The sequence below is a fragment of the Tachyglossus aculeatus genome, chromosome 21 (assembly GCF_015852505.1).
Source record: "Tachyglossus aculeatus isolate mTacAcu1 chromosome 21, mTacAcu1.pri, whole genome shotgun sequence".
Lineage (NCBI taxonomy): Eukaryota > Metazoa > Chordata > Mammalia > Monotremata > Tachyglossidae > Tachyglossus > Tachyglossus aculeatus.
The window spans coordinates 8,248,656-8,275,982 of record NC_052086.1 but is presented as its reverse complement, the minus strand read 5'-3'; the positions used below and the strand labels follow the sequence as shown (position 1 = coordinate 8,275,982).

At 47.4% G+C, this 27,327-nt stretch overlaps 1 protein-coding gene and 1 non-coding gene across 2 annotated transcripts in view; both read right to left on the bottom strand.

Annotated features, from left to right (window-relative positions):
• The window catches only part of CORO1C (coronin 1C), a 74,081-nt gene extending 65,188 nt beyond the window's left edge, over positions 1-8,893 (bottom strand). The window contains exon 1 of the mRNA XM_038762573.1: positions 8,820-8,893. The gene's annotated coding sequence lies outside the window, so the exon portion shown is untranslated. The remainder of the gene's footprint in view (positions 1-8,819) is intronic.
• Positions 8,894-26,565: 17,672 nt separating this feature from the next.
• Positions 26,566-26,703, bottom strand: LOC119942984. The gene has a single exon (XR_005455474.1). It is a non-coding gene; the product is annotated as a small nucleolar RNA SNORA7 (small nucleolar RNA).
• Positions 26,704-27,327: the final 624 nt, after the last annotated feature.

Below are 27,327 nucleotides of genomic sequence, written 5' to 3'. Positions count from 1 at the left end.
ATTATTTAATGCGCGCAAAATGAGACTGTGTTGATGGGAAAGAATAAAGTCTTTGTCTGAAGATATAAGGGACCAGTTGACGGGGAATGTTGGGGTGTGAAACCAAGACTGCCCCGAGGAATGTGAAAGGCAGCGACTAGGTATGAATGAATTCACGCTCTATACAGCCTTAGCCCACTTGAGAAAGGAAAAAAAGAAAAATGCTTACCACAAGTGAGCCACTTTTCCTAAATGGAAAAGTGGGGCATTTGGGCCTGGTTTACAGGACCAAAACCAACGGTTGATTTATTTTATTTCAAGAATACGACGCTGACTTCATCCTTGCAAAGACCTTAGTACAGTGTTCTGTAGACAGTAAGCGCTCAATAAACACGATTGAAGGATTGAATGAAAGAGAGAATGATGGGGTTTTAACTCTTGCCGCTGGGACCGGATCTTCTAGCTTTCAGTTTCTCAGGCTCCCCGCTGCCTTAGCTGAACTGCCTAGAATTGTGCATCTCTACAGCAGGATGAGAGACTATTTTCTCTACTGATAAGGACCCTGCTCCAGTGTTCTTTTGCAGAAAGCCTTCTCCTCATGACCACAATGCTCTCATTCACATGATGGCCAGATGTGCCATCTCCCAACACTCAGCAGCACAACCTCCTTTGGGATCATCATGACATCGACCTCTTGCCAAGACGGCAACGCTCTTCCCTAAAAAGCACTTGGTTTGGATGACAGAAAGCCCATTTCGACCGTGTTTATCCACCTCTGGCAAAACAAATCACACGCCCCGTGTTCCAAACCCCAATCTGCTTAAGAACGGATTTTTTTCCCCCCTCCTTGCCCTTACAACTCATCGATTTGGCTTTGATTTTGCTGTTCCGCAATGGGAGAGGAAAAGGAAAAAAAGATTTCTGCCTCTTTGGCATTAGAGATCAACTGTGGGTCAATCTTACTTGGTTTTGTTCCTCAGAATCGGGTTGATTAATGGACTTCTGGAAGGGCCCTTGTCTCTCAAGATGTAAAATCCCCTCGGAGCAAGAAACTTCAAATGGTGTTCTCACAATTCATCACGTCTAATTTGCCCCAACAGAAAATGCTTTTCCATTTAGTTCCTTGCCATAATTCCACAATTACAATGTTATTGGTGACAGACCATCCTGGGAAGAAACTGCACCCAATAAGGAGCCAACTTGTTTCTCAGAAATTCCCAAGAAATGTTGCTCCGGGTAAAAGAATGCCCCCCAAGTGACTTCCAAATAAGCCACCCCAAAACAGTACTTTAGGTTTTAGAGGTTAAGAGGCATTGGTCAGTAGCTTCCCAAGCGAAAATGCAACTGTCAAATAATGAGATTAATCAATCCATGGTATATATTGAGCACTTACTATGTGCACAGCACTGTAAAACCCGTTAAGCAAATGGCTTAGTAGGTAGAGCCTGGGAGTCAGAAGGATTTTAATTCTAATCCTGGCTCTGCCACTTGTTTGCTGTGTGACCTTGGGCAAACCACTTCACTATGTCTCTGTTCCCTCATTTGTAAAATGGGGATTAAGACTGTGAGCTCCATGTGGGACAGGGGCTGTGTCAAGCCTGATTATCCTGTATCTATCCCAGTGGTTAGAAGAGTGCCTAGCACATAATAAGTGCTTAAAAAATACGAAAAAACTATATATATTTATCGAGAGCTGTGTGTACAGCACTGTACTGAGTGCTTGAGAGAGTACAATTCAACAGAGTTGGTAAATTCATTCCCTGCCCACAATGACCTTACAGTCTAGCCTGAAGTCTATGGTGAGCAAAATCCAATTCACGATCCCGCGGGGTTCCAACCCCGGCTCGGCCAGTTGTCTGCTGTGAGACCTTGGGCAACTCACTTCGCTTCTCTGGGCCTCAGTTCCTTTATCTGTAAAATGGGGATAAGATATCTATTCTTCCTCCTCCTCAGACAGTGAGCCCCATATGGGGTAGGGAAGGGGTCTAAGCCCCTGACACTGTACCTGCTCCAGCGTTTGGTACAGTGTTTGGCACTGAGTGAGCCCTCCACAAATGCCCCAATGATCATCATTACCCTTTGTGAAAAAGCTCATCCCAACAAAGACTCACTGACAGACTGTAAGCTTGTTACTGGCAGGGAACTTATCTGCAAATTCTGTTGTATTGTTCTCTCCCAAGTGCACAGTATAGTTCTCTGCACACAGTAAATGCTCAATAAATACGACAATGAATGAATGAATAAATACCATCGATGATGATGATAACTGTGGTATTTGTTAAGCACTTACTTTGGGTCAAGCACTGTTCTAAGTGCTGGGGAAGATACAACATAATGAGGTCAGACACAGTCTCTGTCCCCCACAGAGCTCACAATCTAAGTAGGAGGGGGTACAGATAATTAATCCCCATTTTACAGATGACATAACTGAGTCACAGAGAAATGAAGTGACTTGCCCAGGGTCATACAACAGGCAAGTGGCGGAGCTGGGATGAGAACCCTGGTCCTTCTGACTCTCAGGCCTGGGCTCTTTCCACTTGGCCATGCTGACTGACTGATTAATTGGAAGAGGGTTGGGCTGCAAAGCCAGTCCTGTTCCAACCCAAGCAGGGCCCAACCGGGGAGGACACAAACAGTCACTCTGGATGATCCGGACCCAACCCAATGTCATCCACAACCTCAAGTGACCAGACCAGGTTTTGTTTTTTTTTTAAATGTTATTTAATAACTGTGGTAGGTGTTGAGTACTTATTATGTGCCAGGCACTGTACTAAGAGCTGGGGTGGCTACAAGCAAATCGGCTGGACACAATCCCTGTCCCATGTGGGGCTCACAGTCTCAATCTCCCTTTTACAGATGAGGTAACTGAGACCCAGAGAAATAAAGTGACTTAACCAAGGTCACGCAGCAGACAAGTGATGGAGGCAGGATTTGAACCCATAACTGCATGACTCCCAAACCTGTGCTCTATCCACTACATCATGGTATCTGGTGCTCCTTATGTGCCGGACACTCTACTAAACGCTGGAGTAGATATAAGCTCATCAGGCCGGGGTAGATAAAAGCTAATCAGCCCCTATCCCACATGGGGCTCACAGCCTTAATCCCCATTTTACAGATGAGAGAAGTGAAGTGACTTGCCCACGGTCCCATGGCAGATAAGTGGTGGAGCCGGGATGAGAACTCAAGTCCTTCCAAATCCTAGGCCACGCTGTTTCTCCTTAAATTCTCTCAAGGGGAAAAGCCTCCGTATTACATGTTAACGAAGAGTGGTATGTCACCGTAATGCTCTCAAACCCTGGGCCCTGCCAACGGTGTACACTTCCCCGTGACGGAGCCACGACAGCAGATGTCTCCAGACTCCCGAGGCGCCATCAGGCAGGCAGGAGAACGCCACCGGCCTCCTGGGAAAGCCGGAATCAACCTGGGCCTTGTGTGCCAGGGATGGAGCTGGTACCTCTCTCCCAATTCAGCGACCACCGGCGGAACGCAACCCTCTCTGAGGCCGGATCGCCTTGGTTGGATCCAGGCCCGTGAGGAGTGACGAGAACCAGAAGGCTCAACCGACTGACAACGTTTTATTACCGATGATAAATAATGATGGCTTTATTAAGCGCTTTCTATATGCCAAGGGCCGGTGTAGATAATGGACAATCAGATAATAGGCAGTCTCTGTCCCACATGGGCACCAGCAGTGGTCTTATCCCCATTTGACCCACAAGGGAATCAGTTGATGGTATTTATCAAGCACTTACTTTGTGCAGTGCACTGTACTAAGTGCGTGCGAGAGTCCAATACAGCTGAGTTAGCAGTCACGTTCTCCACTAATAATATTACATGGTCTAGAGGAGCAGACAGACATCAATATGAACAAATAATAATAATAAATAGATCATTTAAAGACATGGAACTGAGGCCCAGAGAGGTCAAGTGACTTTCCCAAGGTCCCACGGGCTTTCCCCAAATCACTTTCCTTCACCCTGAACCACATCATACATTCAGTCAACACTGGCAGAAACTCATTTACACCTGCTTTAGCATTCGTGGGAATGTGTCTGTTCCATGCATTTATTTTGACGACTCTGGTTATAAATATTTTCACGTTTGTCTCCCCCGTTCAAATCTAAGTTCCTGGTGGGCGGGAAATGTGTCAGCTCATCACGCTGTACTTCCCAGGCGCTTAGTATGTTGCCCTGCACCATGCGGCTGCTCAGTATGTGCTTCTGCTATGGCTGCAAATTCCACTGTTGCTGCAGCAGAGTTGGGACAAACTTTGGTCTCCCCATTCCAGACCTCTGCCCTTTCCACTGGCCCACACCGTCTCTCCACTTGGGACGTTTTACCCATAAAAGGTTCCCTAATGACCCAGCCACTAGCAGGAGGTAATAATGAGGCTCTGAGGACAGGGAGCGGGTTGAATCCTCATTGGGGCATTTTCTCCCAGTGCTCTGCGCAAAGTGAGGGCTTCTTAAGCGCCTTGGGAAGCAGGAAGGCCTAGAGGACAGAGCCCGGACCTGGGAGCCAGAAGGACCTGGGCTCTAACCCCGGCTCTGCCACTTTGCTGCTGTGTGACCCTAGGCAAGTCACTTCACTTCTCTGGGCCTCAGTACCTTCATCTGTAAAATAGAGATTAAGACCTTGAGCCCCATGTGGGACAGGGACTGCATCCAACCTGATTACCTTGTACCTACCCCAGCACTTAGAACAGAGCTTGACACATAGTAAGCACTTTAACAAATACCATTTATTATTATTATTATTAATACCGCTACCACCCATTTTAATCGGCACAAAGCATTACTGCTGTACTAGCATCACAGAGCTGGGAGGAACTTTGAGAAAACCTCTAGTCCAGCAATCCCTTACCACATTAAATATATTCCCTGGCAATCTGCCCTAATAAACCACCTGAACAAGGATTTTCTGCCCTGAGGAAAACATGTAATACATTGTTTTGACAACTGTCACAATTTCAGAACAGTTGACGGTGGCTCTGAGAGTTGGGGTAAAGGAGAGGATCGTTTACATCAAACATGAGCATAAAAAGTCACCTCACCTTTACTGGAAGGGGCCTGGAGAACTGACTGACTTCAACACATCTTGTTCTCATCTAAGGAACATCTTTACTAAGACTCAAATCACATTTTTCCCCACTCTGATGCATTTGCTTTCCACAAACTGATGAAGTTGTACATTTAAGGTTTAAATGGTTTCTAACTAGTGTGACTGTTACTCATAATTACAGTACAGGAAAATTTGAGAATGGAATGGGGAAGCACTGAAGAACGCATTAGAATTTTACTCGTCATTTTAAAGGATTTCCGCCGGGGCAATAAATACCCTTTGCTACAATAGTGCCGCTGAAATATTCCAGAGGAATCTTCATCCTTTATTATATGAGATACTCGGGAATCTTTATAATTGCTTTCCGCTATAGAGGCTCTCTTTGCAAGTCTGTGAAACAGCATTTTTAATTCTGGGAGGGGCACCTACTGTGGTCAGCAAATGGAAACCTTGCGTTTAACTGTTTTGTTACAGAGAAGCAGCACGGCCTAGCGGAAAGAGCCCGGGCCCGGAAGACAGAGGACCTGGGTTCTAATCTAGGCTCTGCCATGGGTCTGCTTTGTGACCCTGGGCAAGTCGCTTCACTTCTCTGGGCTTCCTACTTAGACTGCGAGCCCCAGGTGGGATATGGACTGGGTTCAAGCCGATTAACTTCTAACTATCCCAGTGCTTTGAACAGTGCTTGGCATATAGTGCTTTACAAGTACTATCATTATTATTACTACTCATGGTTCACTCCTCAAAAATCAATCAATGGCATTTATTAAGCCCTTACTGTGTGCAGGGCACTGTAGTAAGCATTCTGTAAGCTTCTTAAGGGAAGGGAACGTACCTGCTAATTCTATTGCGTTGTACTCTCCCAAGCGTTTAATACGGTGTTCAATAAATACCATTGGTTGAATGATTCAAAACGGAAAAGCTGTCACCAAAATCCACCCATGCTTCACAAAAAAATGACCAGAGGTGTAATAAGGGTTCTTAATAAGCCCAGCGTACAAGAACCAAATCAGTTTTGTGATCGCAATTAAAATGCCTACATTAAACAATGAGCATCGAGTCGCTATTAAACTTCATAGTCTTTCCATTTTCTGTCATACAATGCCGAACTGATGGTTTATACTCTCGGAGCCTTCTATCTCATTGCCATTGCAGTGGCTCTCCCCGTTCACGCTTGGAATGAATCCCAGAAGTAGCACTTGCAATAAGCATGTAGACATAACTCAGAAAAATTCAATCCCGTTTGGGCTGGCCATTTGCTAGAAGAGAAGCTAAACGGGCCCATACATAAAACGGCAGCCATAAATGCTGATGAAAGCAATTGGCTTGCAGAGCAACGAATGACCATTAAAATTTACCAATGGGGCAGAGCTAATTCAACTTCCTGGTGCCTACGAAAGTCAAAAAGACTAGACTTTCCGTACATTGAAGAAAAGTCCAGTGGAATTTGTCATCGAGGTGTGGATCTGACCTTTATACCTCTGTTTAAACAGCCCTCAGTAAATACGGCTATCAACTACAGCAAAATTGGATGACATATGTAAGTCGATTTCATTTTTCATCCACATCCCCCCTACCCCCTGGCCACTCCAACGCTGATATTTTCTGCTCAGCACTCACATCGAAATATTCATCAAAAATTCAAAAGAGGCTGATTTAAGGCCAGCCTAAAAAAAAAAAAACACACCAAAAAAACTTTTGGCGGTAACTCAGTATCTTTTGAAATAAATATCCAGAGCTTGGGAAGAATCAAATCCAAGAAAACCTCTCCCCATCCCTGCAGTTTCCGCTGAACACGGGGCAGACCCTTCCAGGACTGGCCCTGTGGGTTCTTTTCTGTCTCTTTTCTCTCTCTGAACACCAAGCAGTGGTGTCAGGAGTGCTTTGCTGTTGGAGGGGGAGGATGGGCCCAAGTTCTGGAATGACTAAGACCTCTTCTAGGACAGTCGCTGATTAGAGAGCACAAAAAACGCTAGCTCAAGCACGGAGCACATGCCATAAAAGGATTTTGAAATACAGTATCTCTCTCTCTCTCCAACGTGTATTTTCACCGGCTACACATTTTGGAAAACATCGGAATCGACTGTGCAAAATTCCACACCGAAACACACCTTCGAATGCCACTGCCATGTGGGGAAAAGAGTACTTGGCCATGTGTTTTAGCCGACGGCCCTTCTTCAATGGAGGGGCCTCCTCCTCAATCAATCATATTTATTGAGCGCTTACTATGTGCAGAGCACTGTACTAAGCGCTTGGGAAGCACAAATTGGCAACATATAGAGACAGTCCCTACCCAACAGTGGGCTCCTCAGAGGTCATAGGGCTCCCTGGTCCCCTTCCTCAGAAGTAAGGATCATAGGTGACCCACTAGGCCCTGTCCTTAGAGGGGAGAGTAATAATAATAATAATAATGGCATTTATTAAGCGCTTACTATGTGCAAAGCACTGTTCTAAGCACTGGGGAGGTTACAAGGTGATCAGGTTGTCCCATGGGGGGCTCACATTAATCCCCATTTTCCAGATGAGGGAACTGAGGCTCAGAGAAGTGAAGTGACTTGTCCAAAGTCATACAGCTGACAGTTGGCAGAGCCGGGATTTGAACCCATGACCTCTGACTCCAAAGCCCGGGCTCTTTCCATTGAGCCACGCTGACAGTACCACGGGTAGCCCCCCCAGACCCCATCTATAGAGGCAGGGGTTCACAGAGCCCCCCTCAGCCCCATCCTCGGGGGGCGGGGAAGGATCCACACACGGTCCAATTTGTTCGGGAAGTAAGCAGCCTGGCTCCATACCCCAAAACAGTGGGGCAGCCCGCCTTTCTTCTTTCCATGGGGGCCACGAAGAGGATGGGATTGTGGGCGCGGCCAGCACTTCCCACTTGCATCCCCATCTCCAGGCCCGGGATGGGACGGGACGACGTCACCACTCCCCCAGGAAGGCAGGCCAGCCCGGGGACCCTCTCCCCACTTTCCCTCCACTAGCCCCGGCCCCAGGAAGCCCCTTTCTTCCTGGCTTTGGCAGCCTACCTGCCAGGCTTCTTCCTCGGTAAAGCCCAGGCGGCCGTGGCTGGGAAGGGAAGAGAGCAGGGGAGGGGACAGCCAGGGGTGGGGAAGGGGGGGAGATCTGGGGGACCCAGGGGATGGGCTGGGGGAGGTGGGCTGCTGGCCGCTCTACATTCCCACCGGGAGCATCTGACCTCCCCCTGGCCTGTTCCAATGGTCAGCGGCGGTGAGGCGGAGGCCTCCTTCCCTCCCTCCCTCCTTCCCTCCCTCTCCCACGTGGACCCCAACCCCCCTCAAACCCCTTCAACCCTCCTCCCGTGGGTTCCCTGAACGCCTTTAGTGCAGCCCCTGGCCACTCCTGAACCCCTTCAACCCTCTCCCTGCCGCCCCTGGCCCCCCCCAAATCCCTCCATCCACCCCTTAGCGACCCCTGAACCCCTTCAACCGTTCCCTGGAGACCCCGATCGGCCCTGAATCCCTTCATCCCTCCCCCAGCTGACCTCGGCCAGGCCTGATCCCCTTCCTTTCTGCCCCCCAGCAGGCTCCGGCCACCCCCAAAATCCCTTTTTTATTCCTCCCCCGCAGCCCCCGGCCCCCCCCGGCCCCCTTCATCCTCCCCCCCAGCAGACCCTAGCCGGTCTTGAGCCCCTTCAACCCCTCTCCCTGCAGCCCCTGGCCACCCCCAAATCCCTCCATCCACCCCCTAGCAACCCCTTCAACCCCCTGAGCCCCGCCCTGCAGCCCCCCGGACACCCCCCAAATCCCTTCATCGCTCACCAGACGAGGCCCTTGCCCGGGATCAGCAGACGGAGGAGCCGGCCTCCCCTCAGCCCCGACGACCACCCGCCCTCCCTCTGCAGCAGGACCGGCACCGTCGCCGCTGCCACCGCCCGCGGGACACGCCCCCTGCTGGACACGCCCCGCCACAGACCGCGCCCTGCACGGACACGCCCCCTACATGCCACGCCCACCACCTTACGTCATCGTTGTTCCCGCCCACCCCCACGTGACCACCCCAGCCCCGCCCACTCTCCCACGCGATCGACTAGCCCCGCCCCTTCCCTCCCACGTGAACGGCTTAACCCCGCCCATTCCCTTCCGTGTGAATGTATCCATGTATACAGGCTTTTAGACTGTGAGCCCACTGCTGGGTAGGGACCGTCTCTATATGTTGCCAACTTGTACTTCCCAAGCGCTTAGTACAGTGCTCTGCACACAGTAAGCGCTCAATAAATGCGACTGATTGATATGTATATATGTATACTATATGTATATATGTCTGCATATATTTACTTGTACATATCTATTTATTTTATTTTGTTGGTGTGTTTGGTTTTGTTCTCTGTCTCCCCCTTTTAGACTGTGAGCCCACTGTTGGGTAGGGACCGTCCCTATATGTTGCCGACTTGTACTTCCCAAGCGCTTAGTACAGTGCTCTGCACACAGTAAGCGCTCAATAAATACGACTGATTGATGTGTATATAGGTATGCATGTCTGCATATATTTATTACTCTATTTTACTTGTACATATCTATTTATTTTATTTTGTTGGTGTGTTTGGTTTTGTTCTCTGTCTCCCCCTTTTACACTGTGAGCCCACTGTTGGGTAGGGACCGTCTCTATATGTTACCAACTTGTACTTCCCAAGCGCTTAGTACAGTGCTCTGCACAGTAAGCGCTCAATAAATACGACTGATTGATATGTATATATGTATACTATATGTATGTATGTCTGCATATATTTATTACTCTATTTTACTTGTACATATCTATTTATTTTATTTTGTTGGTGTGTTTGGTTTTGTTCTCTGTCTCCCCCTTTTAGACTGTGAGCCCACTGTTGGGTAGGGACCGTCTCTATGTGTTGCCAACTTGTACTTCCCAAGCGCTTAGTACAGTGCTCTGCACACAGTAAGCGCTCAATAAATACGACTGATTGATATGTATATATGTATGCTATATGTATATATGTCTGCATATATTTATTACTCTATTTATTTTACTTGTACATATCTATTTTATTTTGTTGGTGTGTTTGGTTTTGTTCTGTCTCCCCCTTTTAGACTGTGAGCCCACTGTTGGGTAGGGACTGTCTCTATATGTTGCCATCTTGTACTTCCCAAGCGCTTAGTACAGTGCTCTGCACCCAATAAGCGCTCAATAAATACGATTGATTGGTTTAGCCCCACCCACTCCCCACGCAAAACGGCTTAATCCCGCCCATTCCGCCCCCGTGGGAAAGGTTTGGCCCCGCCCATTCCCCCCCTCCCACTCGGAAGGTTTATCCCACCCTGCCCCCTAGGTAGGCTTTGCCCCATCCATATATATGTTTGTATATATGTATTTGTATATATTTATTACTCTATTTATTTTACTTGTACATATCTATTCTATTTATTTATTTTATTTTGTTAGTATGTTCGGTTTTGTTCTCCGTTTCCCCCTTTTAGACTGTGAGCCCACTGTTGGGTAGGGACTGTCTCTATATGTTGCCAACTTGTACTTCCCAAGCGCTTAGTACAGTGCTCTGCACATAGTAAGCGCTCAATAAATACGACTGATGATGATGATGTATACAGTCTTTTAATAATAATAATAATGATGGCATTTGTTAACCGCTTACTATGTGCAGAGCACTGTTCTAAGCGCTGGGGTGGGGGATGCAAGGTGATCAGGTTGTCCCACGGGGGGCTTACAGTCATCATCCCCATTTTACAGATGAGGGAACTGAGGCTCCGAGGAGTTAAGTGACTTGCCCAAAGTCACACAGCAGACATGTGGCGGAGCCGGGACTGTGAGCCCACTGTTGGGTAGGGACTGTCTCTATATGTTGCCAACTTGTACTTCCCAAGCGCTTAGTACAGTGCTCTGCACACAGTAAGCGCTCAATAAGTGCGACTGATTGATGTGCATATATGTATACTATATGCATATGTCTGCATATATTTATTACTCTATTTTACTTGTACATATCTATTCTATTTATTTTATCTTGTTACAGTCCAAAGGGGGGAGATGGACCTTCATCGAAATCGATTAATGACAGATTTGGACCTAAGTGTTGTGTGGCTGGGAGGGGGGGGTTGAATAAAGGGAGCGAGTCAGGGCGACACGGAAGAGTGGGCGAGGAGGAAAGGGGGGCTTAGTCATGGAAGGCCTCTTGGAGGAAATGGGCCTTCATTAAGGCCTTGAAGGGGAAAAGTCCATTGACTGTGGAATTTGACGAGGGAGGGCATTCCAGGCCAGAGGGAGGATGTGGACGAGGGGCCTGTGGCAAGACAGAGGGGTTGGCGAGCTTCCCCGTGGAGCCCTGGTCTGAGCACTTACCTGGAACCCCCATTCTATTTTCCTCAGAGGGACCTGACCCTCCTCTTCGTTTTGCTGGGCTTCAGTTGACCGCATTTGTGAAGCGTTTGGGGCCTCCTCCCTCCCCTAGTCGATCTCCGTATCATAATAATACTTGTGTTTATGCCAAGCACTGTACTGAGCATTCATGAAACGCAAACGCAGGTTAGATAGGTCCCGTCCCAAAAGGGGTTCACAGTCTAAGAGGGAGGAAAAATAGCCATTTCATTCAAATTTTACAGATGAGGAAACTGAGGCACAGAAGTGAAATCACTCGCCCAAAGTCACACAGCAGGCAAGTTGCCGCATTAGGATTAGAGCCCAGGTCCTCTGAATCCCAAGATGGTGCGTGCTCTTTCCATTAGGTTACACTGAAATACTATCTCACCTCAGCTTCATTGACGCTGTCTTCTTCTGGTTCTCCTATCTCTCTGACGGAGAGATAGGAGGATAATGCCACCATCCTCCCTATCTCTTGGCATTATCCTCAACTCACCTCTCTCATTCAATGTCACCAAATCCTGTCAAATTCTACCTTCACAGCATCTCTAAAACCCGCCCTTCCTTCTCCATCCAAACTACCATACTAATCCAATCAATCAATCAATGGTAACAGCGCTTATTGCGGGAAGAGCACTATACTAAGTGCCTGGGAAAGGATAATATAACAGAGTTGGTAAACTTGACCCTTTCTCAAAAGGGGCTTACAGTTTACAGGGGGAGACATATTAAAATAAATTGCAGCTGGGGAAAATAGCAGAGTATAAGGATTTTTACAGAAGTGCTGTGGGGCTGGGGTGAGTCTGCCAAGTACATAGGTGACACAGAGGGGAGGGTGGATAGGGGAAATTGAGGGCTTAGCAAAGGCCTCTTGGGGAAGATGTGGTTTTTAGGACGGTTTTGAAGATCTGTTGCGTAAGCGGGGAGGGATTTCCAGGCCGGAGGGAGGATGTGGGCAAATGTTCAGGATGAGATAGATGAGGTACAGAGAATAGTTTAGCCTGAGGAGAGCGGGGGTTTGTGGATTGGGTTATAGTAGGGAAGCAGAATGGGCTGGTGGGTAGAGTACAAGCCTCGGAGCCAGAAGGACCTGATCTGATAGAGCACAGGCCTGGGAGTCGGATGGTCATGGGTTCTAATCCTGCTGCACCATTTCTCTGCTGTGTGACCTTAGGCAAGTCTCTTCACTTCTCTGTGCCTGTTACCTGATCTGTAAAATGGGGGTTGAGACTGTGAGCCATATGTGGGACAAGGACCACCTGTCTGAAATGTGACCATGGGCAAGTCACATCACTTCTCTGTGCCTCAGTTCTCACATCTGAAAAATGGGGATTCAATACCAGTTTTCCCTCCTACTTGGATTGTGAGCCTGGTGTAGGACCTGATTTTCTTGTATCTACTCCAGCTCTTAGTGCGGTGGTTGGCAAATAGGAAGCACTTAAATACCACAATCATCATCATCATTATTATTATTATTGGAAGGTGAGGATTCAAAATAAAGGGTGGAGGGGCATAGGGTGAAAAGGAGAGATTAGTCAGGGAAGGCTTCCTAGAGGAGATGTGGTTTTAGTAGGGCTTTGAAGATGGCAGGGCTGCCAGATGTGAAGGGGGAAGGAGAGTTCTGAGAGGAAGTACGGACAAACTCTTAAAACACTGCCCACAACCTGCTCACAGTCTGGAATGGGAAAGACAGACAGCAGTAAATAAAATGAGATATATACATAAGTGCTGATTGTCCTAGACTGTCCTCTGGACTGTGGGTTGTGAATGTGTCTGCTGTATTGTTCTATCATACTCTCCCAAGCGTTTAGTACAGTGCTCTGCACACAGTAAGTGCTCAATAAATATGATTTACTGACTTCTCTAAAGATAGAAAAATGCCTCTCTGTGGCGTTTGTTTCCGGACGGGGTGAAACCCAAGCCCAGCTCTGACGCCTGCCTTTTATGCCAAGATGGACAGGGCGGCTTCTGATTCCCACCCCAGGAACACTTGTCTGACTACAAGGCTCAGGAGACAGAGCTCTTTGAAGTCACCCCTGTGGGAGAAAGTATCTGGCTTTAGAAGCCAAGGATTTAACCGTTCCCAGGTTCCCCTGCAAGGGGAGACTGTATGCTGGTGGTTCGGAAGGCTTTCTGCTCAGCACCCTGTCTTCCTGGCATGGTCTGTGCTGCTGCTTGAGCGGAAAGCAACAAGGAATTTCCGATGCCAAGGCAACTTTCAGTGGGGAGAGTTTGAAGCATCATGGGCTAGTGGATAGAGCACAGGTCTGGCAGTCAGAAGGACCTGGGTTCTCATACTGGCTCCGCCACTTTGCTGTGTGACTTTAGGCAAGTCACTTCACTTCTCTGGGCCTCAGTTACCTCATAGGTAAAAAAAAAAAAAGGGGGGTGAAGACTGTGAGTCCCATATGGGACAGGGACTGCGTGTAACCTGATTAGCCTGTATCTACCCCAGCGCTTAGAACAGTGCTTGACACACAGTAAATGGAGGCTCAGAGGATGGATTCTCTCATAGCCTATTCCCAGATGAATTTTTTCTTACAGTCCCTCTAGATTGTAAGCTTGTGATAGGCAGGGAATGTGTCTGTTTGATGTTCCACTGTACTCTTCCAAGGTACAGAGATGGGATTAGAACCCACGTCCTTTGACTCCCAATCTACAAGGCACACCACCTCTCACTCTGTTTTGTGGGCCCTGAAGAAAAAGATTTGGGAAAGGGAGGAAGGAAAACCTATAACCACCACCCTCCCCCCACAATTCCTCTAAACAAGGAAGGACCACCTTCTCCTCAGCCCTTCCCGCTGTGGGCCGGAGGAGTTGAGGACGTTGTCAAAGGGCCGGATAGCAAAGATCAATGAGACCACAGCCAAGGTAGAAAATGTAAGGGTTCGGCGTTCCCACCCTCTAATGGCCAGTACAGTTCCACAAAGGCAGCAGAAATGTCACTGTCCCTACTCCTCTTCCCACTTGCAAAGACAAGCTGAATCAGGGCCGGAAGCATGTGGTCGTTCATGCAAACTAGGAGAAACCACCCAACACACCCAAACCGCAAGTCAAAAGGGCCGCATTTCCAACACAGTGCTGACTGACTTCTTGTCACCCAACCTTTTCCCCTCCCCACTCGACCCTAGAGATGGTGGCCAAGGAGGAGAATAAAAACAATCATTTTGGCACTCATTAAGCACTTATTATGTAGCAGGCACTGTACTAAGCGCTAGGGTGGATACAAGCTAATCAGGTTGGACACAGTCCATGTTCCACATGAGGTTCCTGGTTTTAATCCCAGTTTTACAAATGAGGGAACTGAGGCCCAGAGAAGTGAAGTGACTTCAGTCAGCCGTTCGATTATATTTATTGAGTGCTTACTGAGCACTGTACTAAGCGCTTGGGAGAGCGAAGTATAACAATAAACAGAGGCATTCCCTGCCTACAGTGAGCTTACAGTCTAGACGGGGAGAGAATTACCCGAGATCACAGAGCAGACAAGAGGCAGAGACGGGATTAGCACCTAGGTCCTTTTGACTCCGGGCCTGCGCTCTATCCACTAGGCCATGCTGCTTCTGTATAGCACCATTAACCATGCTATTCTGTTGCACACTGAAGGAAGGCTTGAATATCATCATTATTATTATAATTAAGGCTGCATAGAATAGATTTAACAAGACCGTCAACCCCCGTCCAGTCATGGCCAGAGGTCAGAATCTGGGGGACCCACAAACTGGGTGAAGATAATGATTTCTGCTATTATCATCAGACCTAGACTGTGAGGCCCAAGGTCACAGAGCAGACAAGTGGCAGAGCTCGGATTAGAACCCAGGTCCTTTTGACACCCATACCTGGGCTCTTGCCACTAGGCCACACTGCTTCTCATGAAATGACCCAAAATGGTGACTCTCAGGTCTGTTGACTCATCAAAGTTTGTCCCCTCCTGGTCCTCATCCCCCTAAATCCCTGGTCCGAAGCTAGTGGAAAGAGCCCAGTCCTGGGAGTCAGAGCACCTGGGTTCTAATCCCGGCTCTGCATTTACCAGTCATGTGACTTTGGGCAAGCCACTTGATTCCTCTGTGCCTCAGTTTCCTCATCTACATAATGGGCATTCAATATCAATTTTCCCTCCCTCTTAGATTACAAGCCCCATGTGAGATAGGGATAGTGTCCACCTTGTACAGTGTTTGGTACATAGGAAGCCCTTAACATAGGGCAATCTTTATTAGCAATATATTATTACCACCCCGCCGCAGAGTGAAAAATTGGACTGAGAACCAGACTCTCTTCTCTGTCATTATTATTATTATTACCATTATTAATTGTTATTCTCACCCCTCTCAGGTTACAGAAACAGTGTAGCTTAGTAGATAAAGCCCGGGCCTGGGAATCAGAAGGACCTGGCTTCTAATCCTGGCTCTGTCTCATGTCTGCTGTGTGATCTAGGGCAAGTCACTTCCTTCTCTGGGCCTCAGTTTTCTCATCTTTCAAATGGGGATAAAGAGTATAAACCCCATGTGGGACAGGGACTTTGCCCAATCTGATTAATTTGTACCTAATCCAGCGCGTAGAACAGTGCTTGGCACACAGTAAGCGCCTAACAAGTACCATTTTTTAATAATAATAATTATTATTATTATACACAGCCCTCACCAAAGTTATCCTAAGGACTCAGCTTTTGCTCCCACAGGAAGTCAATGCCTTAACCAGGACAGACACGATGACCTTGTTCTGTCCCGTCCTCCAGAACACAATAGAACAGTATTATTCTCCACCCCATCGGTGGAACTCGTCAAAAACGAGGCTGGTGGTTGTGATCGGTTCGACCCAACTCCCGTGCTGTTAGGGACAGGGGGGTGATTCCGTTCTATGCCATGGGTGGATCATCCTGGTTGGCCTAGCTTTTATTCTGAATCCCAGCCCTTCGTCGCTTTGTCTTCCCCCAGAACCGTCCAGAATCCAGCCTATAAATAGCCTCCGTGCCAGTCATCGAGCAGAGAGAAAACTTCTGTTGTTCCAGATGTTGTTTCATTTTGCCATAGCAACGTCATAACAGGATATGACTTTCGATCATAACAAGGAACACTGGACACAACGGTAATGGGCCGCTCCTCTCCTGAACGGCAGCCCCGCGCCCAGCTTTGGTTCCAGATGAGCTTGGGAGCAAAAATTGAGCAGCGCAAACCGCTCCCTGTCTAGGCCCAGAGGACTCTCTTTTCCCCAGGGTTGGATTCAGGAAGAGCGTAGAAAATCCTGCCTGATTTCTCCCCCAGGACATGGAATGTGATGCTTACCGTTGTATTGTCCTCTCCCGAGAGCTTAGTAAGTGCTTAATAAATATGACTGAATGAATAAACATGAAATACGACTGAATGAATAAATGTGCTCGTCTGGATTCTTCCTTAGTCCCTCAATTAATATCTGTAATTTATTTATTTCTATTAATGTCTACCTCCCCCTCTGGACTGTAAGCTCATTGTGGACAGGGAATGTAATGTGTCTATATTATATTGTAATCTCATTCCTTCATTCAATGGTATTTATTGAACAATTTCTATGTGCAGAACACTGTACTAAGCACTTGGGAGAGTACAATAGAACAATAAACAGACACCCAAGTGCTCTGCACACAGTAAACACTCAATAAATACGATTCACTATTAGTGCATCTGCTGCCTCTTGGGGGAACGTAGCTTTAATGGACTCATAACAGTAATGACGACTGTGGTATTTGTTAAGGGTTTACTGTGTACCAAGCACTGTACTAAGCACTGATGTAGATACAAGATTGACAGTTTCCAAATAGGGCTCACAGTCTAAGTTGGAAGGAGAACAATTACAGAATCTCCATTTTGCAGATGGAAGAACTGAGGCACAGAGAAGTTAAGTCACTTGGCCGAGGTCACACAGCTTGACGGAGCCGGGATTAGGACCCAAGTCCTTCTGACTTCCAGGGCTGTGCTCTTTTCACTAGGCAAACTGCTTCCCTGCTTCTCGTGTTGTGGCATTTGCTAAGCGCTCACTGTTTGCCAGGAATTGTACTAAGTGCTGGACTGAACACAAGCAAATCAGGTTGGATGCAGTCCCTGTCCCACGTGGGGCTCACAGTCTCAATTCCCGTTTTACAGATGAAGTAACTGAGGTGTAGAGAAGTGAAGTGACTTGCCCAAGGTCACACAGCAGACAAGTGGCGGAGGTGGGAGCAGAACCTATGTCCTTCCGACTCCAAGACCCCTGCTCTATCCACTGGGCCATGCTGTTTCTCAGCAGGCTGTGCTATGTAATCATCATGATAATAAAAATTATTAAGTGTAAACTTTGTGCCAAGCACTGGGGTAGGTACAGGATAACCAGATCAGTCCCTTAACTCATCTGTAAAATGAAGATTCAATACTCGTTCTTCTTCCCCCTTAGACTGTGAGCCCCTTTGGGGGCAGAGACTGTACCTCGTTCTATCACACTGTACCTACCTCAGTGCTTAGCACAATGCTTGGCTGTGCTTACCAAATACCAAAATTATTAATGACCATATGCCACCCACAAAAAGTGGCTGTTATTAGGAGTCAAAGAAAGTAACGGTAATAATGATAATTGTAAGGATGGCATTTATTAAGCGCTTACTATGTGCAAAGCACTGTTCTAAGCACTGGGGAGGTTAAAAGGTCATCAGGTTGTTCCACGGGGAGCTCACAGTCTTAATCCCCATTTTATAGATGAGGTAACCGGGGCCCAGAGAAGTTAAGTGACTTGCCCAAAGTCACACAGCTGACAAGTGGCAGAACACATGACCTCTGACTCCAAAGCCCGTGCTCTTTCCACTGAGCCATGCTGCTTCTCTCGTATTTGTAGTATTTATTAAGCTCTTACAATGAGCCAAGCACTGTACTAAGCACTAGGTAGGTAAAAGGTAATCAGACTCTGGTCATAGTCCCTGTCTGACATGGAGCTCAGAGTCTAGGGAGGAAGGAGAACAGGTACTGAATCCCCATTGACAGATGAGGAAACTGAGACACAGAGGTGGTACATCAGCAATTGACCAAACAGATTAGAACCCGTGTATTCCCAGGCCCCTGCTCTTTCTGCTATGCCATGCTATTTCCCAAGATAATCAGACCACAGCCCCTGTCCTGCACCATATAAGTAGGGGGTAGAACCCCATTTTACAGATGGGGAAAGTGAGGCCCAGAGAAGTGAAGTCACTTACCCACGGTCACACAGCAGGCAAGGAATGGAGCCAGGATTAGCAGCCAGGTCCTCTGACTCCCGGATCTGGGCTCTTTCCACTAGGCCGCCCTGCTTCTGTGCAGCTCATCACCCCAGACAGCTAGGACAGCCAGCTCTGGGGAGCGCTTAGAAAAGCACCAAACATGGGCCTTTGTGAACTGAAAACCCATCGGCCAAAAAAGGAGTCCAGGTTCTTCCCCACCAGATCTGTAAACGCTTTACAGTGTCTGAAAATAGAGGGTTAGGAGAGTTAATTCCCCCAGAGCTTGCCTACTTTTCTTGAGCCTTGGTGCTTGCCAGCTTCTTCATTAGGGCAGTGTGGGAAGCAGCATGGCCTAGTGGAAGGAGCCCGGGCCTGGGAGTTTGAGGATCTGGATTCGAATCCCACACTGGGCCTCAGCTTCTTCATCCATAAAATGGGGACTGAACCCTCCTCCTCTCCCCTGCTTAGACTGTGAGCCCCACGTGGGACAGGGACTGTGTCCAACCTGATGATCTTGTGTCTACCCCAGTGCTTAGTACAGTGCAAGACATAAAGTAAGCATTTAACAAGTACCATAATTATTATCATAATAATGACCATTATTATTATTATTAGAAACAGATATGTCTTGGGTTGGCCATCCCAATATGACTTTACTGCAGTCGCAATAAGCTACCTATGTTCTTGTGAAGTGATTTTCCAGAAACACTGCTAGAAAATCTTTGACAGTGTCAAGGCAATGTGTTTTTATCGGTGTGTGCCAATTGAAACTGGTTATTTAGGGGATTATCATTAGGCGACTCTAGGAAATTCTCCAATTGATACGTAAACGCTTCGACCACTGCTTCTGTGAAAAGCTTTTGAAATTTCACAGTCCAATCTGTAATTTTTTTTGGCAGTTACATCCTCCCCTAGTTTGGAAGCACCTCAAGGGCATGAATCAGGTTGACTAAATGTCATGCATTCAATCGTATTTATTGAGCACTTACTGTATGCAGAGCACTGTACTATGAGCTTGGGAAAGTACAAAATAACAAAAAAACAGATTCCTTGGCCACAGTGAGCTTTCAGTTTAGAGAGGGAGACAGATATTAGTAGAAGTAAATGACAGCTATAGACATAAGTGCTGTGGGGCTGGGGGGGAGGATGAAGAAAGGGAACAAGTCAGGGTGATGCAGAAGGGAATGGGAGAAGAGGAAAGGAGAGCTTAGTCAGGCAAGGCATCTTGGAGGTTACGTGCCTTCAATAAGGATTTGAAGAGGGGGAGAGTAATCTTTCGTGCTTCTAAAGTACTCAGTAGAGTGCTCTGCACACAGCAGACTGCAAGTTCTGATGGCAGGAGGCATGTCTATCAGCTCCACTGTACCCTACCAAGGGCTCAATAACAATAATAATATTAGTAATAATAATTATAGGCATTGTTAAGCGCTTGCTATGTGCCAGGCACCAAACTAAGCGCTGGGGTGGACAGAAGCAAACTAGGTTGGACACAGGCCCTGACCCACATGGGCTCAATGTCTTAATACACAGTACACATTAGGCACTCAGTAAATACTCGTGATTGATTGATATTGGACTGCAAAGTTTAGAGTGTTTTCATTGGGTTCCCTGTGCTCAGGGCCAGCTGCTACTAGTAGAAATAGCCCAGGGGAGCCAGGAGACCTAGGTTTGAATCCCAGCTTCACCACTTATCCGCTGGGTGACACTAGGCAAATCGCTTTACTTATCTGTTTCAGTATCCTCACCTGAACAATGGTAGTAAAATACTCGTTCTTTGTCCCCGCTAGACTGTGAGCCCTGTGACAGGGAGTGTGTCTGATCTGATTGTATTGTATCTACTATAGCACTCAGCACATAGTAAGCACTTTAACAAGAGAAGCAGCCTGGCCTAGTGGAAAGTGGACAGGCCTGGGAGCCAGAGACCTGGGTTTTAATTCCAGCTCTGCTACTCGTCTGCTGTGTGATGGTATTGGGTAAGTCACTTCACTTCTCTATGCCTCAGTTTCCTCATCTGGAAAATGAGGATTAAGACTGTGAGCCCTATGTGGGACAGGGACTGTGTCCAACCCAATTATCTTTTACCTATCCCAGCGTTTAGTACAGTGCCCGGCACATTGGAAGGGCTTAAATACCATTTAAAAGAATCACAACTGTTCTATTACTGAGCCACCCCAGGCCTTTGGGGCAGCAGCTATGAGCTATTTGAAAGGATCCAGCCCCAATCAGAAGGGAAACCTCTATTAATGGGGAATGCTGTGGCTTTACAGCAACAGGGCAGGCCTGGGGTTGCCCTTGCAACACACTCCTCCCTCCTTCTAGACTGTGAGCCGTTTTTGGGTAGGGACCGTTTTTGCCCACTTGTACTTCGCAAGTGCTTAGCACAGTGCTCTGCACACAGTAAGCGCTCAATAAATACGATTGAATGAATGAACACTCTCAGTCTGGCACTCCAATGGGCTCCTGCCTGATGTCAATCAATCTATCAATGGTATTTCTTGAGTGCTAACTGTGAACAAAGCACCGTTCTCCGGTACTGAACTTCCTGGGCTTAAAAAAGTCCATTTTTCTCTGCAAACCAGGAGAAGTGTCCTTTCCTCACCACCCAAACTGCTACTACTTTAATCCATGCACTCATCCCATCCCGCCTGGATTACTGCATCAGCCTTCTTGCTGACCTCCCAACCTCCTGTCTCTCCCCACCCCAGTCTATACTTCACTCTGCTGCCCAGATCATTTTTCTACAGAAACATTCGAGACACGTCATGGTCCTCTCAGAAAACTCCAGTGGTGGCCCATCTCCGCATCAAAAAAACCTCCTTGCCATTGGCTTCAAAGCAGTCCATCACTTTGCCCCCTCCTACCTCACCTCACTTTTCTCCTACAACCCAGCCTTGCACACTTGGTTCCCCTAGTGCTAACCTTCTCACTGTGCCTCCATCTCGGCTGTCTCACCACCGACCCCTCGCCCACATCCTGCCTCTGGCCTGGAACGTCCTCCCTCCTCAAATTCAACAGAAAATTACTCTCCCCCACCTTCAAAGCTCTACTGATGGTACATCTCCTCCTCCAACAGGCCTGCCCAGACTAAGCCCCATTTTTCCTCATCTCCCACTCCCCTCTGCAATGCCCTGAATTGTTCCCCTTACTCTTCCCCCCTCCCAGCCCCACAGAACTTATGTCCCATATCTGTCATTTTATTTATTTGCACTGATGTCTGTCTCCCCACCCTAGACTGTAAGTTCATTGTGGGCAGGGAATATCACTGTTTATTGTTGTATTGTACTCTCCCAAGTGCTTAGTACAGTGCTCTGCACAGAATAAGCGCTCAATAAATGATTGAATGCATGAATGAAGTTTTAATTCACAGTCACAGTTGGGGCGGGTACTGCCAGCCATCTGGAATTCCAGTCAATATGACATCATGCCCGTCCACCTGGGAATGCAGCCTCCTGGCATGATGTTATAACCACTATTTGGCAGAAGCACACAGTGTTTCTCTGTGGGGACTCCTGGCCACCCATCTCCTACTTGCTCCAGAGCCTTAGTGCTCCTTGCCCGGTCCCTGCAAACCAGGGCTCCACTTCCGAGCCGAGAAATCTGGCGGCAGGAGCCGAGCTGAGGGAAGCTGAGCTCTGGAAATGAAAACATTGGAGATAAAGGTGTCTGAGTCATAGCCATAATAACAATAATAATAATAACTGGTATTTGCTAAGCACTTACTTTGTGCCAGGCACTATACTCAGCACTGGGGTGGACACAAACAAATCGAGTTGGACACAGTGCCTGTCCCACGTGGGGCTCACAGTTTCAAACCCCATTTTACAGATGAGGGAACTGAAGCACAGAGAAGTGATGTGACTTAACCAAGGTCACACAGCGGATAAGTGGAGGAGCTGGGATTAGAACTCATGACCTTTTGATTCCCAGGCCTGGGCTCTATCCATCATGCCATGCTGCTTCTATCATGCAGCTGAAAATGGGGAGTTTTTTTAATGGTATTTGTTAAGCACTTACCAATGAGCCAGACACTGTACTAAGGGCTGGGGTAGACACACAGTCCGTGCCCTACCTGGGGCCCCCTCGTCTTAATCCCCATTTTACAGATGATGATAATAGTATTTGGTAAGCACTTACTAAGTGACAAACACTGTTCTACGTGCTGGGATTGATACGAGCCAATCATGTCGGACACAGTCCATGCCCCACCTGGGGCTCACAGCCTTAATCCCCATTTTGCAGATGAGGTAGCTGAGGCCCAGAAGTGAAGTGACTTGCCCAAGGTTAAGCAGCAGGCATGTGAAAGTCCTTCTGATTTCCAGGCCCATGCTCTATCCATTAAGACCGCTTCTCTTGATTATTTTCTACTACTGATCCCAGAGCAGCGGGTTAAATAAATTTAAAAATCTAGTCTACTGCACACCTGTTTATACCTGTTATTAGAATTGTATCAGTAACGGCATCTTCACGGAATCCAAAATCAATCAGCCAACGTTCACATCCATATTACAATCAATCACTCTGTAGAACTGGTTGAAAACTCTGTGCAAAACACTCTACTGAGGGCCTGTGAGAGTATAAAAGTCACACCCCCTGCCTCTGAAGAGCTTGCGATCTGTGTGCGATATGCGCTAGAGAGGGTACATGAATCAGGAGATACAATCCCTTTCCTCAAGGACCTTACAGAGAAGCAGCATGAGTCAGTGGAAAGAGCCAGAGCTTGGGAGTCAGAGGTTGTGGGTTCTAATCCCGGCTTTGCCACTTGTCTGCTGTGTGACCTTGGGCAAGTCACTTGACTTCTCTGGGCCTCAGTTCCCTCATCTGTAAAATGGGGATTCAGACTATGAGCCCCATGTGGGACAACCTGGTTACCATGTATCTACCCCAGCACTTAAAACAGTGCTTGACACATAGTGAGCACTTAACAAATACCACCATTATTTTCCAGCACTTAGAACAGTGCTTTGCACATAGTAAGCGCTTAACAAATGCCATCATGATTATTATTATTATTACAATCGACCCGGGGAGACGGACGTTCAAGTATAACGCCACTAAGGCTATGAGAAGCAATGTGGCCTACTTAATAGAGCACGGGCCTGGGGGTCAGAAGGACCAGGGTTCTAATCCTGCTCTGCTGTGTGACCTTGGGCAAGTCGGTTACCTTTTCCAAGCCTCAGTTACCTCATCTTCAAAATGGGGAATAAGACTGTGAGCCCCACGGGGGGACATGGGCTGTCTTCCTGCCGATCATCTCATATCTACCCCAGCATTTAGTAAGGTGTCTAGCACACAGTAAGCGCTTAACAAACACCTTAAAAATTGGGGAAGCAACCAAGTTTAAAGATACGCCCATAGGGGCTTCCTTGCTGTCAGCTAGTGATTAAAGGCCAAGGAAAGACAATCTACCTCAGAGACTGACCTCTTGGTCCCAGAGGAAAGATGAGGCTAAACTGATGACCAAAAACTAACAATTAAACAAAGGGCCAGTCTCCCAGACCTGTTTAATCCAATTCAACCTCCTTCAATCCAATCTCCCATCTCAAGAAAACTACCCATTTCAGTTACCCGTAAAAGGCAGGATTTGATCTCTTCAAATAAGCTACCTTCACGCGGACAATTTAAAAACGTGCCTAGACCCCAAGAACACCACTGGTGTTCCGCTGTCCCCCTGCCAACGTAAACAGAAATTTTCTCCACTGGGGCAGTTTACAGAGCGAACACCATTCCAGGCTGAAACTGGATTCCTTACAAGCATAAATTGTGCAAACCATTTGCCTTTAAAGGCGAAATGTGGCAAGGACTGTTGAAAAGAAATATGCCCCCAGTGTATCCCTTTAGCTTGGAGTGAGGCATTAGCGAGTGGATCCTGAGGAGTCTTGGATTCTGCAGCCCCTCTTGGTGTTTTGGAATCACCTGTCATTTATGCGGGGGGCAGGGGGGTTGTCTCGAGAGAAAGATGCCTCTCCAGTCGGTCATCTTTTGGAATCTCGTGGTGGAAGATCCTATGATGCTTTGGGAAGGGCCCAGGTTCTGACAGGAGACTGCGCTCTGGGCTGGTAGAGGGCCTGTGAGCTACTCTGTCTCAGATGGGGGTGTTCAGTTGCTTCCAAAGCCACCATGAGGATAAAAGACAGGCGTAAGCCACATTTTGCATTCCTTGGAAGAAGCTAAATGCCAAGGATTGGTTGGTTCAGCCTCTAAATTTCTGATGGTTCCAAGAAAAATGACACCTTATAAAGCAAAGTGTAACTTTCTCAATTCTTAATGGAGAGGGCCTTATGAGACGTCAAGGCAGCAAGACTCAACACTACCAAAACCCAGCCCGCACACTTTGCTCCTCTAATGCTAGCCTTCTCACTGTGTCTCAATCTCGTCCATCTCACCGCTGACCCCTCGCCCACAACCCATCTCTGGCCTGGAAAGCCCTCCCTCCTCAAATCTGAGAGACAATTACCCTCCCCTCCTTCAGAGCCCTATTGAAAGCACATCTTTCCCAAGAGGCCTTCCCTGACTAAGCCCCCCTTTCCTCTTCTTCCATGCCCTTCTGCGTCGGCCTGACTTGCTTCCTTTGTTCTTCTCCCCATTCCCAGCCCCACAGCATTTACGAACATATCTGAATTTATTTATATTAATGCCTGCCTCCACTGCTCTATAGTGCAAGCTTGTTGTGGGCAGGGAATGTGTGTGCTTACTGTTGTACTGTACTTTCCCAAGCGTTTAGTACAGTGCTCTGCATACAGTAAGCGTTCAATAAATAAGATTGAATGACTACCTCAAAAACAAACACCGAGGAGCCTGGTTGTGCTGACTTCTAATCGATCTATCAGTCAGTGGTATTTAGCGCCATTACCGTTCTTCCGCCTGAACCTGGAAGGTTAAATAGATCTCATGGTAGGATTTAGACTCTCCTCAGCTTTCTGAGTTACATCTGCTACACTACATATCCACATAGACGGTAAATGTTAGGTCCAATTTCCCCTTCCCAGTTGGAAGGTATTTTACTCTTAATACCTGGGACTGAGGAATCAAGCTAATAACTGCTAGGCTACTCTCCCCAATAACTGCACGTGAGCTTTGCTTATTTACAGCAATTCTGTGGAAAGGTGACAGATAATAGATTCTTCCATCAGGAATAGAAGCAGTATAGGCTAGTGGAAAATGCCCAGGCCCAGGAGTCAGGAGATATGGGTTCTAATCTTGCCTTTGCAACTTGCCTGCCGTGAGACCTTGGACAAGTCACTTCATCTCTCTGGGCCTCAATTTCTTCACCAGTAAAATGGGGAGAAAATGAATGTTCTCCCTTCTCCTTATCCTGTGAACTCCACATAGGGGAGGGCCTATTTCTGATGATTTCATTACCTCCCCAGTTCTTGAGAAGCAGCGTGGCCTTAGTGGAAAGAGCACAAGCCAGGAAGCCTGGATTCTAATTTTGGCTCTGCCACATCTGCTATGAGTTTAAGCACGTCACAACATCTATGTACCTCACTTACCTCAATTGTATAATGGGGATTTTTTTTTTCTTTTTGTGGTATTTGTTAAACACTATGTCAACTATTGTTCTAAGCACTGGGGTAAGTACAAGATAATCAGCTGGACACAGTCCTTGTCCCACATGGGGGTCACGGTCTAGTTTAAGATTGTGAGCTCCACATGGGACATGAACTGTGTCTAATCTGATTATCTTGTTTTCATCCCAGTGCTTAATACAGTGCCTGGCACCCAGTAAGCACTTAGCAAATGCCATTAAAAAAAAACAACACACCAAGAACATCTTGTCTTTTGCTGTCATCTCCGACATAGCGAAGTCATGGACACATACCTCCCAGAATGCGCCACCTCCATCTGCAATCATTCTGTAGTGCATCCATAGTTTTCTTGATAAAACTCCAGAAGTGGTTTACCACTGCCTCCTTCCGCAGAGTAAACTCGAGTCTCCACTCTTGACTCTCTCCCGGGGAGCAGCTACCCAGCATGGCTGAGTTTTGACTTGTAGCAGATTACCTTCCACTTGCTAGCCACTGCCCAAGCTAGGAATGGAACGGATAGGCCTCTGCTTGACTCTCCCTTCCGTAGTCGAGACTGGAAGAGTACTGGAAACTCTCCAAGTACGACCCTGAGAGGGGTACCAAGAACGTAGCAAGTGCTTTTTTTATGGTATTTGTTAAGCGCTTACTATGCGTCAGGCACTGCAATAAGTGCTGAGGTAGATACGAGTCCCTGTCCCAGATGGGGCTCACAGTCTTAATCCCCATTTTCCAGATGAGGTAGCTGAGGCCCAGAAGTGAAGTGACTTGACCAGGTTTACATGGCAGAAAAGTGGCGGAGATGGTTTTAGAACCCAGGTCCTTCTGACTCCCAGATTCTTGGTTACACTGCTTCCTTAAATAAAATACCACAAATTATTACTACTACCCCCCAGTCTGGGCTAGGACAGGTGAGTGTGCAGTTTACGGTGAAGGGTGAGTTTAGCCTTTGTCCCTGTTACCTACAGGCAGAACCGGAACCATAACTCAGGCATCCCGATCCCCAGAGCAGGGTTAGAGAGATGACTACATCTCGGAGAGATGCTGACCGCACCTACATAATTTCATTGCAATTATCAGAAATCTGGGGCCAATACCACCGAGAGCGTTGATCTGATATGCGGTGATGATTCACTCTTTCTGGTGGCACGATAGGTCCCTTGATTCAGTTAGGATTAATAATGATAACGGTGGTATTTGTTAAGCACTTATTACATGCCAAGC